Source organism: Amblyomma americanum, chromosome 8 (genome assembly GCF_052857255.1).
Source record: "Amblyomma americanum isolate KBUSLIRL-KWMA chromosome 8, ASM5285725v1, whole genome shotgun sequence".
NCBI classification, from domain to species: Eukaryota; Metazoa; Arthropoda; class Arachnida; order Ixodida; family Ixodidae; genus Amblyomma; species Amblyomma americanum.
The window spans coordinates 15,282,813-15,297,436 of NC_135504.1; the positions used below are offsets into that span (position 1 = coordinate 15,282,813).

Below are 14,624 nucleotides of genomic sequence, written 5' to 3' on the forward strand. Positions count from 1 at the left end.
ACGCGCGCAAATATCAAACGAGAAACCAAAATGTACAGCGGACACCCTTTATACGAAAAAAAAATTAAAAGTGCAGTAGAAAGATCCTGGATACAGATCCTCTGCGTCGATGATAGAATTAGAAAATTCGAATGACGCTTTACTAAATAAAACTTTTAACATTTACAGACGAACCTCATTATAACGAAGCTGTGGAGGCCCGGCGATTACTTCGTTATAGACCCTGTTGACAGAGCTTCCAAGGGGAATCATCATTCCTTCGTTACATCCGTTATTTCGTTGTAAACCGTTTCGTTATAACGAGTTTCGACTGCATTTGTATACTTAAAAGCTTTCGTCCTCTCAACTGCTACGTTTTCACAGCGCCAATCGTGCATGTATGTAACCTCGAATCGCCGATATGTCTGCGGGAAAAGTCGAACGAGTCCGGCCTGTTCCACAGCCGCATATGCATGCAAGCGCCGATATGCCTTCCGGCTCCGAAAATCGGCGCAAGGACGCCGCGTCTCGGCTGGCGGGGAAAAAAAGAAACAGAAAGCAGCGCATTTCAGTGTCCTCTAAGGACGAATGAGACAAAGGAAGAATAGGAAAGGAAAAAAAGAATGACTGCGCGGAGGCAACAATGCAGAAAAGGTCGCGCGGTAGCCGCGGCCAAGGAGCTATAGCTGCTTTATAATATACGCGTGCGTCATAAACCGAGAGCTCGCGCCTTGTAATCACCGACCACTCCCTTAATGTCACTGAGGGAAATGTTAGTCATGACAAAAGTGGGCCTGGAGAAAATGGATTCCTACACAGCGCTGTGCTCCGCCCCTGACTTCATGGGAACTATGAACACAATAAAGAAATATGCAGAGTGTGTCCTCAGACATGCAGCCGCGCCGACATCATTGTATTCTATCGTGTGCAGTTTGCTTTTCGCAGGAAAAGTTAGCGCGATTAAGGCGCGGGGCCAAACGTGACGAAGCCTGTCCCAAACTTCGTTTTTTTTTAGCAGTGTGAGTGGAAGCCGTGCCCACATCAATGTCACCAGCAACAAAGAGAAAAGTTCTGAATTTGCATAGGTTTCCTGAGACTACAGTTCATAACAGTGCACGGCCCCCGCACAGACTGCCTGCATGTCGCGAAGTTTGCCCGCAAACAAAGCGCCGGACTCGTAAAGCAGATGATGTGTGCCTGAGGTGGATCCGATCTGGGCACGTGTAATATCCCGATTCTAATCCAAGTCTATTCCTTTCTGCTCTTTGCCATTCACTCAAAGATTGTCACAAGCCCCCTTATCGTGCGGATCGCCAAGTAACTACAGAGAGATGGCAGTAACGCGACCAATACCAAATAAAAAGAATGGCTGTATTATATCGCGTAACTAATTAAAGAATCAAATATATCAACAACGAATCTGTTAGCATCAGCGCTTCCTTTTTTTCAGTGGTCTCGGGTTAATAATTACACTCGCCAATGGCAAACCTGTCTCGAGCACGAATGCCTTAATACATTGCCAACATCTGTTAGAGGTGGACCTGCGTGTATGCGGGCTGATTATAATGTCAGTCCATTCCGACTGTACGCAAAGTATATATATATATATATATATATATATATATATATATATATATATATATATATATATATATATATATATATATATATATATATATATATATATATATATATATATATATATATATATATATATATATATATATATATATATATATATATATATATATGGGTGGGCCAAACAACATCAGTCCACCGGTGACGACGGAGTTCACAAAGACGAAGAATGTGGCAGAATTACAATAGAATCGGTATCCTTATTACATCCCGGACCGGACGTCTTCGGATGTGAGCACCGCGACAACGTGGTCGTCACGCCACCTCCAGAAGCATGCAAGCGTAAAACAGGTAAAAAGAAACAAGCCAACTCAGCCAAGGCACTGCCGAAGTGCCTGCACGCGCTGATTTATTGACATTCAGCCCACGTGTGTGGCGATGCCATGAGATAACAGCAACAGGACGCACGCTGCCGGAGCCTGGCACGAAGCTTGTACCTACTGGGCCTATATCTGATAAGCGTATCTACGGCACTTCTCCCGAGTGCGTTGATAAGAGGGCGCAGGTATACATGTTATTTATCAGTGAGTACCTGCGCTCGCTCGGAAGGCCGGCTGCGGGCAAAGATAGAAGCTATGAAGCGGTCAGCGTCGAAAGGAAGGCTCAGTCGCAAGGCTGAATGCGAAGGCGCGTGTCCCCGACGCAAACGGATAATTTCTGAGGGTGTCAGCTCACACGAAATTTCTCGCCTCCTGCTGTTTTTTTTTTTTCATCAGCAAAGCTCTGTTATTGCTCAAATCTGCATGGCATGCTTGAAGTGTAATGTCCTTCTTCAGGCGCTTCTTCCAGATCTGTGTACGACACCTGAACAGTATCAAATACTTCTCGTATATAAGGTTCGATGACCACAAATGTTTACCCAGTAAAAACGAGCTCGAAGTTTAAAAGTCTCGCATAGGAACAAGTGAACTTTTCCATAATTTGTATATAGTGTATATTACCCCCACCCGTATACTTTCTTACTATCTCTCCCCCTTTCCTTCCCTCTCCCTGTTCTTATATTCCCGCTAGTCGTAGCTCAGGTGCTTCAAGTTTCGATGGCAGATGCCGCGGCTAGCAACATCTTTTCCTTCAGTTGTTATTTTATTATTAAATAGCCCCTAACATCATGTTAACTATTGCACGTGAAATTAACGCCAGGAACTCGCTTTTGCGATGAAAGGCACTTCGCCTGTGGTCGAAATTATTCCGGAGCCCTCCACTACGGCACCTCTTCCTCCTTCCTTCTTTCACTTCCTCCTTTATCCCTTCCCTTACGGCGCGGTTCAGGTGTCCAACGATATATGAGACAGATACTGCGTCATTTCCTTTCCCCAAAAACCAATTAAAAAAAACTTCGCCTTACGGTAGCTCTGGTATGTCTCGGTGAGCCTGTCTGTCTGCTTGCTTTCTGAGTGGTTTGAAATGCCTAAAACGTATTGCATGCCCAACAATTCTGGACGAAAGCATTTTTAAAAGGGAAGAAGTTTACGAACGCAATTTTCTCACATACTGTAAAATTTCACTATAACAATCAATCTGCAGCCGCAGAGTCCCGTCCAATTTTTTTTTTTTTTGCTTTTAAGATTTTGGCGCCGTCAAAAAACGTTCCCGATTGGTTTTATATGGCAGTCATAACTGCTCGATGCGACTGACGGAAAAACTTTAAAAGAAAGACTTTGCTGTAAAAACTCTACAAAAATCTTCGTAGAAAAATAAACAGCGCAACTTGCACATTCATAACGCTTGCACCTCCAGTCGGAGGCTATAGCGCCAATCCCTGTTATGCGGTAATAACAGTGCCGCGACAGGTAGGCATCTCAGCAATTGGCATAAACGCGCCGCACGTTCCGAAGGCATGACGCTATCGCTAGACCAATTAGCAAGGTACTCGGCACAGCCCTTTGGCGTTGCAATGTAACGCATAAAACACTGCGACCGTGTGTCCACAAATCAAGTCCACGGCGCTGGATTAAAAAAAAAAGTTCAGGTGTCTAGAAAAAAAATGTTATGCACGTGGGTAAAGCGAAAGATATCGCGTTGTGCCCAAGAGTGCGTTACCAGCACCTTTAGCGCAAACATGTTTTTCTCACAAGTAGGAATTTATGAGACGGACGCGAGTCACGTGACCTATAACGTAAATGGTCCGCAGCGGAATGTTGGCAATACCCTAAAAAAATTTTTGCTCACCTTTTGTTTCCTTCTCTTTGCCAGCAAGCACGGCTTTCGCAAAAGGCGCCACAGCCACACTGCAATCCGGCGGAATGCGACCGTTAATTGATTGCTGCATTGCGTCGATCCATCGAACTCCGTTGCGTTGGGTGGAGGCAATCAGAAGAAAAAATCGAATCAAAACACCGGAAAGCGCGGCGTGGGGCGGTTATCATTCCGTCTCGAGCCTGTACAATATCGATGCCGCATTCTTGACGCGGTTTCCTCAGAAGGCACGCGGAAAAAAACTAAGAATATAGAAAAGTAAAACTCATCCAGAAAAATTTAGCTCCGCGCTAATCCCTGGCTTCCCGTTTTGCACCACGTGGACGAATGTGTGTATTATACATAGGCTGGACACGTCGCGACATAGCGGCGCCACCATCCGGCCATTTATTTCGTCCGCAGACGAGACACGCAGACCGGCAAAAGTTGGCGATAATCGGATTGAGTGAACGTTTTCTCGCCGGATAATGCGAACGACGCGTGCGAACAGCTACCGAATCGAACACGTTCGCACTCGAAGTGTTTCCTATTCCCATAATGTGCCTTGAGTGCAATACGTCGGATACAGTCAACAAGACGGGTGCGGTGCAAGCACTGAGAGTATTGCGTGATATCTCTTCTCGTTTTTTTTCTGTGGGATTTAGCACGGGCAAACAGGATGACCGGCCTCTCAATCACATTCCTACAGTGTTTACAGTCGGAGAGACTACCCCAGTGTATTGGCGCCATGACGGCAGGCTTCCATGCTGAACACGAAGTCCCAACACCTTCGCCGGCCCACGCCTCGCATATGTGAAATACATTCACGCCTAGCGCGGACTTCAGGACGTTCCAGAGTGAGCGAATACTAACCTCGCACACGCCTCAGCGTTTGGTTCGGCGGGAATTTCTCTGAGTGTTTTTCTCACCGCTTTCCTCCACAAATGGGACATCCCACCATGCGTGGGTGTTTGCATACGTTGTGGGCTAACAGGGACGAATTTAAAGGGGAGGTCCGGAGGCGTGAGGGAGCGGGCTGGTCCAACACCACCTACCCAAACAAGAATTTTTTCTGCGGGAAAACCACTTTCGTCACAAATTTTACCACGCGCAGAGAGTTCAGGAAATGTGTTGTGGAAATAGGACCGCCCCATCGCCTCCTCACTTGTAGAAGACGCCGGCGCTCGTAACCCTGTAATCAGCAGGTATTGAAAACGTCAGACAGGAGGAAATGAAATCTAGAAGAGTGCGGTGAGGGGTTGTGGTAAGGTGTACGTCGGAAAAACTGGCCGCTGCGTCAACACTAGATTACTAGAGCATGACAATTCCTTAGCTGGTTAACGGGGGCAGCATCTGCCTAGGCATTGCAAGATCTTCAAGTATGTGTGACAAAGAATGCACTCCGCTTTTCGGCTGGACTAAGGTTATCGGATGCGCGAGGGGTAAGAAAGAACGTGAAACTATCGAGGCCTTGGAAATCGCTAGATTAGGGCCCGACAAATGTGTTGGTGAGGCTTCCATACACCTGTACCGCAAGGAGTTGGAGTTTCTTGGGTTGACGAGATGATTATGACTTCTGTCTTTGTGGTTGGTGCGCATGCGCTCTGTTGTTGAATGAAGGGAGCGTTGGTGCAATAAACCAGTTGTTAGTCTGCGCTTGTCTCGTGTGGTTCTTTTCCCTTGTCCCGTCCTTTTTGCGCAGTTATTCATTGCTTCCATAATGCCAGTCAGGAGTGACGAAATTCGAGAGTGTCATCACCTAATTCATCACAGAATTAGTCACTTTCTCGCAGAAATGAGCAATACTGGCGGATTTATTAATTTTGTTTCATTTTAATAACTTTTGAAGGCGTAAGGATGATAAAACTGCGCACAAATACGCAGCGGAAAACTGCAAGTCAAGGGTAAAATTTAAAAAAAAACCGCTGAACCTGCTGTCAGTCCACGCATACAGCCTCAAGGGTTTTAGGCTGTTATGCGGTTAGGGTTAGCTATATATAGAGCACGAATTTATCTTCCAACAGGCCTCCTGAATATCTGGTGGCTAACATTTTGCTTTGGCTTTGCTGCGTGATAAATATTCCGAAAAAGACAGTTTCTGCAAGTATGTAAGTAATTCATGCAGTTCAGTGGAACAAAATTGTACATCCGGAAAAGAGTGTTCATATGAACTCTGCCCCCACTTCAATGGGGTAAGACGACGCGAATGTTTGGTACAGCCGTACACCGACTTACTGCTCAGACTATGCTGAGACTGCTCAGACTTAGTTCTGAAACACAATCTGTAGTGCTACAAGATTACATAAACGAAGAGCATTCCGAGACAAGTGGACCCATAGAATTTCCACATTTAGAGCAGCTGCAAACGCAACGACCGAATGGTCCGGCAAATGCCTCACAAACACGCACTTCCTAGTCTGCGATCCCCTTTTATTCTAGAGCACCCGATTTTCTTGGGCACTTGAGCACCTGACTGATTCCAACACACGAGAAGAATCGTTGACGCATGCGCCAAGATCGCCATCTATAGGCTGTCTATGCGGTCAATATCCTCGCCACCTTCGGGATACACGCGACGGAATTTAGTAAGCACGGCACCAGCAAGATGGATCACGGCTATCCGTTAATCCTGCTTTCGAAAACACGGCCGGCACAAGCATCTTGTCCACATCCTTAAAGCGTTATCAAAAGTTGTTTTTATACATAAAAACTGGCGCCACGTTTGGCACCGGCTGTCGAGTTTCATATGGTTCCCTGCTCCATCTTGCATTTCTTTCTGTCTGTGTATTTTGCCCCTCATCCAGGCCTTGCAGTAAGCCTTTACCAAGCAACCCCCCACCCCCAATTTCCCACCTGTAATCGTATTACACATAAGTTATTTATGAGTACTGTCAAAAACAGCCCCCCCCCCCCCCCCCCCCCCCCCCCCCCGAAGTAGGAATCCGGCAACGTGCCACCGTCAGAGAAGCTGTTTTCAACACTCGCGCGCTGAGCATATAAATGCCCCGCGTTCTTATCTTGTTTTTCCCTCCGCTTGTGGGAAGAGAAATTGCTTCCAGCATCTCTCTTTTTTTCTCTCTCTAACCATTTAAACCCAAGGCTCTCGACCGTCCTTGCCGCGTTGGCAACACAGATACGTTCTCCTGCAGCGACAACTCGCGAGCCATCGTGAGAGCTCCGTCGCGTGCTTCTTTCGTGTACTGCCAAGAACGAGAGCTGTTCTCGTCGCACACTATGTCTATATGGCAATGGAGCGCGCGCGTGTACTACACCGTTAATGCGTGAAGACTTGAACAGGTTGTGTTGCAGTTTTCCTAGTGGTCATAAAGCCCCAGCTTAACGCTATGGGAGAACTTTGTCGATTGTATTTATGTTTTACTTTGTTGTAGCGAAAGCTATATCGGCCACGAACTCGCACTTTCGCGGTGCTCGCATTCCCATCGCTGTCGCACCGCACCACGTGACCAACCACGTGACTGGTCACGTGGCCAACCGCGTGACGAACCACGTGACAACAACTAGCAAGACAACCAGACTAACCTCGACTTGCAATCAAGATTAACGAAGGCTAACCAAGCCATTCCTTAGCTTTAGCTACGTACATCCTGGCATAGCCGAGCTAAGCCACTGCCGATTTGCTGAAGTGCAATGCTGTGCAATATTTACAGACACACACGCAAGCGCCACTGGCCCTGGCGCAACTTCTTTTTTGTCCGCCAGAGCCCGCTAAACAGCCCTGGATAACAAAGGTCAAGTCAAAATTGCATTTTCTTTTTTGGCGAGCAAAAAAATTAAAATCTGTTTTGCATGGTTGTTTCCTATTTGAGCATGATTATAAAACTAACATTTTGTGGCGGTCTTAGCATCCGGCTATCTCAATATCTACATCTATATTTTAAGCAAAGGTTTTGCCATGAAGTGAGATGACCACCTCAGAGAGACAGGGTGGAAGTATTGCGGTCACAACCGGTGGATCTGATCAAGGCACACAACAGCCTTCATCCTTCGGCCGAAATGAACGGCATTAGCGTTGCGATTGTTGCGCAGGGTGTGTTATGGCACGTGGGGTTTAACAAACGTTTCAAAAGGCAGCACTTGGGATATATGTATACGAGGAACGTCGTTGTAGAGAGCTCCTGATTGATTTGTACCCCCTAAGTCTGTTTAATGGGTACTGACATGAAGCAGGAAAAGCGCGTATTTTGCATTTCGTGCCTATCGAAATGCGGTTGCCGCAGCAGTAATTCGAACCCGGGACCTCGAGTTCTGCGGCCGAACAGCGAAGCTAGTAACTAAGCCACAGCCGCGGGTACCAAGGTCGTGTTCAACGTTCCAGAGCTTTCCTCGCTTCTTCAAAAACAAAATAAATAAATAAATGAGCAAATAAACAGATAAATGCAACCCGTGCGGGAAACGCCCCGTTAATGCTAACAATCAAGGGACTTCTGTGCGCGGGTACTCCGTACAACCACATCCAGTGTCATCGCGCCAATGTGCGTTTCCTGATACGCGCGACACTTCTCATTTCCCCTACCCCAGTGAGGCATCTAAATGGAGCGACTTTCCTGATGGGGCACCCACTTTTCTCATACGTCACGTGTTTAGCACGAAGGCACGTACCAGAAGACTTACGCGGTAACGGTGGATTTATGGCAAGAAACTGGATCCTCGCTTGTAATTCGGATCCTGCCGTCGCGCTAGGCAACAAAAACGTTCACGTAAAGAGCGAGACGATCATTCTTCGCCGAACAGTGCACAACGTCTTGCGCAGACACCCAACACCCTTCCCAAGCCCCATCTGTCTTTTTACGCCGTACAGAATACCGGCGAGAAGTCACGCTAGTGTTAACTAATACCGCGTCGAGCTTATTCACCACAATACCCGCCGCGGTGGCTTAGTGGTTAGGGCGCTCGACTACTGATCCGGAGTTCCCGGGTTCGAACCCGACCGCGGCGGCTGCGTTTTTATGGAGGCAAAACGCTAAGGCGCCCGTGTGCTGTGCGATGTCAGTGCACGTTAAAGATCCCCAGGTGGTCGAAATTATTCCGGAGCCCTCCACTACGGCACCTATCTCTTCCTTTCTTCTTTCCCTCCCTCCTTTACCCTTCCCTTACGGCGCGGTTCAGGTGTCCAACGATATATGAGACAGGTACTGCACCATTTCCTTTCCCCTAAAACCAATTAAAAAAAAAATTCACCACAGCGCAGATACATCGACACAGTGTACTGTGGGCCGCAAAAGTTGGCGCTATGCGGGTGTGCAGGAGGTTCGACGCAGTGACGTAACCTAATTGGCCGAAAATATGTGAGAAAGAGCATGATCCACTAGCAGGTAACTTTACGGGGCGGCTTGATCGCGAGATAGAACACCAGCAATTTTTGATCCTAGGAGAGCAAGCTGCCGGGCTAGTTGGTGATGCATGATGTGAAGAAGAAGCGCAAAAAACGGACGAGGGACGGAGTAGGAGGGGGCCCAAAAGCACGCTCACGAGCGCTAAACAAATTATTTCGATTAATTTTTTATGCTGATAGTACACTTGTATACCTATACCAGAAAGCCTTCGGCATGCTGACATCATGCCTGCTGGCATGCAGTCTATAGGCATGTCGGTGTGCCACATGCCACCATAAAGTGTGTATGCATGCTAATCCTATGCAAGCAGGTGTGTAGTCTACACGCAAGTCAGCAAAACAGTCGCATACCACCAAGTCTACAGGTATGTTAATACCGTGCACCCTGGCACGCAGCATACAAGAATTTCGCTATCCACTCATGCGCCAGAAAGTCTATAGAAATGGTAACACCATGCTGGTTGATGCGCAGGCTACGTGCATGTTCGGTTTTGCAGAACTATGCCACGCATGCCAGATCAGTCTTAGCCTCTTAGGTGGGCGGACGTTTGCGAATACTGAGTAGCTTTTTTTTTTTTTTTAGGAACGAAAAAGCTTGTGGGACAGGCCTAAAGGCATTTGTAAAACTGCATGCTGGTACGCAGTCTATTGGCATAATGCTATATGCGACTTTTATGCCAGCAAGTCCGCAGCCTGTGGCTGGTTGATTTTCCGAATCACAGGTGAGTCTGTCTACAGCCACGCATGCCAGATCGGTTTTAGGTGGGCGAAGGTTTGACAATACAGTGCTGCTTTTTAGCGTCGAAGAAGTTCGTGTTACATAAAATACAACGTCAACCAGTCTGGGTTATTTGCAGGGAAGCGTCTCCCTATTTAACGCAAACGTAGATACAAGAGTTTTGCTCTAATAAACATTTAATTTAAGCGGTGCCCTAATTCGTTACGTTATGATTCGGTTTCCTGGTGCAAGAACAGAAATGCACCCATCCAAACAAAGCTGATTCAATTGGCTTCTCGCATTAGGTTGCGTCGACTGAACGTTAGGCCACACGTTGTATACATATTTGCTTTCATTTCCTAATCAAACAGACATAAGTAGACACAGTTTCACTATTGCATTTACAGCGCAAAGAACACGGACACGAGGGGAGACAACACAAAGCGTGAATGTAAGCTGTGAATGTAAGCATGAAATACCAACTCGCCCAGCAACGGATTTTAAACAGTTTCACTAGTAGCAGAAAAATTGTGTCCTCTCTCCTCTACCCCCCCCCCCCCCCTCCTCATACATATAAAAAGTACATTTCAAAGAGGGAAGCCTGAACGATGACAATCAGATAGATTGGTCTCCTGATAACAGCGGCTTAAACATGCCACCGGGCTACCGAGACTTCCGTCTCGACAAGGTCTCACGGCTGCCTCTATACCTAACCACGGCCTCGCCCGCACAACTTGTGCGAAGTGTATCCCCCCCCCCCCCCCCATCCCCCTAACCTATATAATCGCCAATTCGAATGCGAACCGGCACGCGATGTCCCGCCGACAATGCACCAGTTCGTGTGGCTGCGCCTCCTCGACTTCAGCTCTCGCAAAACGAAGGTTGCTCGCTCGAATTCCGACCACGCTCCCTCACACGGAGTGCACAACGCTTTCGACAGATGGCTCGATCCGCGCATAGCCTTAATTCCGCTACGCCGAAGCTATGCAAGACAGAGCCGTGCATGGCGGCAAAAGCAGAGGCGGAACCGCCGCAGCTGGTTCTTCCAGCGCGCATCTCCTCTACTGAGCTCCGTAGCATATACCGCGTCGTGAATTCGCGATCGGCTGCGAATTCTTCTCTTTTCTGTCTCCCTAAACCTTCTCTCGCTGCCTCTTAAAAACCAGGCGCGGCGACCGACAGTCGGGCGCCGGCCACTATAGTAAAACGTCCCCCCCCCCCCCCCTGGCGCGACCTATAAATGGAGCCTGAATACCAAGACGGCGCTGCGTGAGAGCACTGTGTCACCAATGAGAAAGTTCGAATCCAAGAATAGAAAGAAAACTAGTGAAAAGAAAAGAAGACATAAAAGCTGCAGGCACGCAGCTGGGGCACACTGCATGCGAATATAACGGCACATTCCGGAGCATTCTCTTTCTATCTCTTTTTTTTTCTTCTCGGTTCTCACCACTTGTCGCTTAATCTTCTTTTCATTCCAGCGTATATATTCTTTCTTTTCTAATTTTTCGTTCTCTCCTCGTGTTCTCCGGGCCAGCGAGTGCTTCCTCGTTGCCTCACACGGGGCCATTCCGCCCGCGCTACCTGCGCGGGAGGAATGCACTGAGAATGCTAAGAGGAAGGCGGGGGATGCAGGAGGAGGAGGCCAGCGGAGCCTGCGGCGCTTAATCGAACGCGTCATCGATTCATTTACAATCGCTGCCCTCGGCAAGGAATCCCGGAACACGCTGCATACCTGGGAGGAGGAGGAGGAGGAGGAGGAGGAGGAGGAGGAGGAGGAGGGTACAGCATGCACTGCCCGCGTGCTTTATCATCTCGCCGGTCGCGTACACGGCTAACGAGGAAGATAGATGGGAGATTATACGCCGAAGATTGGGAAGGCGGGGGGGAAAAACCACCCCGTGTCGACGGATAACGCCAGGATAAATGTGGGGCAGAAAACTCGCCGGTATGTTGTATGCCCCTGTCCTACCGTTTCACCTCTCCGAATTTCGCGCCCATCTGTGAGTGTTCATTAGGGTGTATAGCAGAAGACGACCGCGAATCCGAAAATATATGTAAGGACAAGAGCGAAGCCTCGAGCGGTTGACTTAACAGTTTATTTATCGTTGTACTAATTGAATCTTTGATTACATGATTTATTTACTAATTCATTATTTCGTGCAGTTCATTGGTTCGTGTAAAGGATTTATTAACAGACTGATTCCCTCACTGACTAACTAAATTGACTCCCTGACTGACTGCCTTACTAATCGACTGAGTGATTACCTGGGTAACTATTTGACTGGCTGACTGACTGGCCGACTGCTTGATTGATTCATTGATTTACTGACTGATTGGTGGATTGACTAGACAGTTTAGGAATCTTTACTGCGCGCCAAAATCTACGTACAGAGGCATTCCTGCACCCGCCGCGGTGGCTCAGTGGCTAGGCCGCTCGGCTACTGATCCGGAGTTCCCGGGTTCGAACCCGACCGCGGCGGCTGCGTTTTTATGGAGGCAAAACGCTAAGGCGCCCGTGTACTGTGCGATGTCAGTGCACGTTAAAGATCCCCAGGTGGCCGAAATTATTCCGGAGCCCTGCACTACGGCACATCTTTCTTCCCTTCTACTTACACTCCCTCCTTTATCCCTTCCCTTAGGGCGCGGTTCAGGTGTCCAACGATATATGAGACAGATACTGCACCATTTCCTTTCACCAAAAACCAATTATTATTATTATTATTATTATTATTATTATTATCCTGCATTTCGCCTTCGTCGAAATGCTACAGCAGCGGTGGGAATCGAACCAGCGACCTTTGACTCTGGGCAGAATGCCACGGCAAGAACGAACGGCGCGACAATCCACCGTCTTTGCCACTGCGCGGAGACACGCTCAGGACCTGAACGTTGTGCAAAACCGCTCAGCCACGCGGCGGATTCACAGGCGAACGCAGTTTTATCCCCCTGAAACACGAGCGCACGGTGATGCCTTCGCTCAGGAAGAAGTTCGTAAACAACCTGTGGAAACTATGTGCGAGGCTCCAGAAAGGCAAGCTGCCAAATCAATGCATAACCGTCAAGTTGCAACGTGCAATCGTACTGCAGGCTTCGCTTTGAGCCAGGATGATGCATGCCCTGAATTCCTGAAAACAGATTCGCGGAAGGCCGTGACATTCAGCAGGAAAAAACCGCGCCAGATTCCGTCCCACATTTAAGCTCCAGAGAAGAGGCTACTTCTTCACCTTTTGACTAAGGTTACGGAACGCGCACGCGAAGTGCTACCTTTTACGGCGGACTGTGCAGTGTAATGTTCACGATGACGAAGGTCTAAGATGGACGTGGAATAGCTCGAAAGGCCGCTGGGTTCTACCAACAGCTTTTCATAGACCACATTCTAGTTCAGAAGAACTTCTTGTTGGGCTAGTTGGTGCATTGCTTAGAAGAACCACGTTGCGCATTCAAAGGAGACAAACACAGGAAAAGGCCAAGAAGTTCGACGCCGAACAACTGCAGAGCGGGCAAAGCCGAGCATGGTGTACTATACGTTATCACCCCTATAATAACGCTTGTATGAAAACGCATTCGTATATACGCATCAATGTATGCGCATACTCACATATATGTACCGTATATATACACGCGTTATTCCCACGCCAATTGCCTGCCGAGTGTGTCAGACACAGAGCATTTCCAACGTCAATTTGTAGAACACAAGGCCTAAAACAACCGCGACGGATTGCATTTGGTGTGCTTGTGTGTGTAATAGGCGTGGTGAATTTCAAACGTTGCGTAGTATGAAAGATGGTTCCAAGATTCTCAACACGCACAAAAATTTAACCCGACATCCTACAGACTAAGCACTGTGTAATGACAGTTTTCAGTAATAATGAATAGTTCCAGGTAACGCGTAGCCCATAATAAACAAGCGACCTTAAGGTACCTTTCCTTTGTGAAAAGCATAATTAATTCCATTCTCCACGCTCCGTATACACACTTTGAAGACAGACTCTGTCAAAGCGCTTCACAATAATAATTAGTAATTAGTTTTTGGAGAAGGAAATGGCGCAGTATCTGTCTCATATATCGGCGGACACCTGAACCGCGCCGTAAGGGAACGGATAAAGGAGGGAGTGAAAGAAGAAAGGAAGAAAGAGGTGCCGTAGTGGTGGGCTCTGGAATAATTTCGACCACCTGGGGATCTTTAACGTGAACTGACATCGCACAGCACACGGGTGCCTAAGCGTTTTTCCTCCATAAAAACGCAGCCGCCGCGGTCGGGTTCGAACCTGGGAACTCCGGATCAGTAGCCGACTGAGCCACCGCGGCGGGTTGCACTTCACAATTCGTGATAATGCTTTGGTGCCTTCGCTGTCACGGTAATGCTATATACTGATCCTGCTCCGAGGAGGCACAGAATGTAAGGAGCCCAGCTTTTGGGAAAGTGCACAGTCGAAGGAGTAGAAGCCTCCCGGCTTACGTGGATCCTCACTCTCTGTGCCGAACATTACAGAATAGAGTACATTGTAAGAGCACATGCTCAACGCGGCCGTCTCGTTCGTGACCAAGTTACTCAACGGTAACTCGGGAAGCGGCACAAAATATAAAAGAAGCCGATTCTTGAGCAGATAACAGGGCGAGCCGGCGCCACAGTGTCGCTGCGTGCAATGTCCGAGGACCGTGTACGTAGCCTTCGCTGCTGCTACACGTCCCCGCCCTGCTGTCCGAAGACGAGATCGAAATCTGCATGCATTAACACGGGACACGGCACGCAGTGACATG

The 14,624-nt window shown here is 48.0% G+C and overlaps 1 protein-coding gene across 5 annotated transcripts in view; it reads right to left on the reverse strand.

The window, feature by feature from the left end:
* wake (ankyrin repeat and fibronectin type III domain containing protein wide awake) overlaps positions 1-14,624 on the reverse strand; it is a 423,547-nt gene that overhangs the window by 39,733 nt on the left and 369,190 nt on the right. The window lies entirely within an intron of this gene.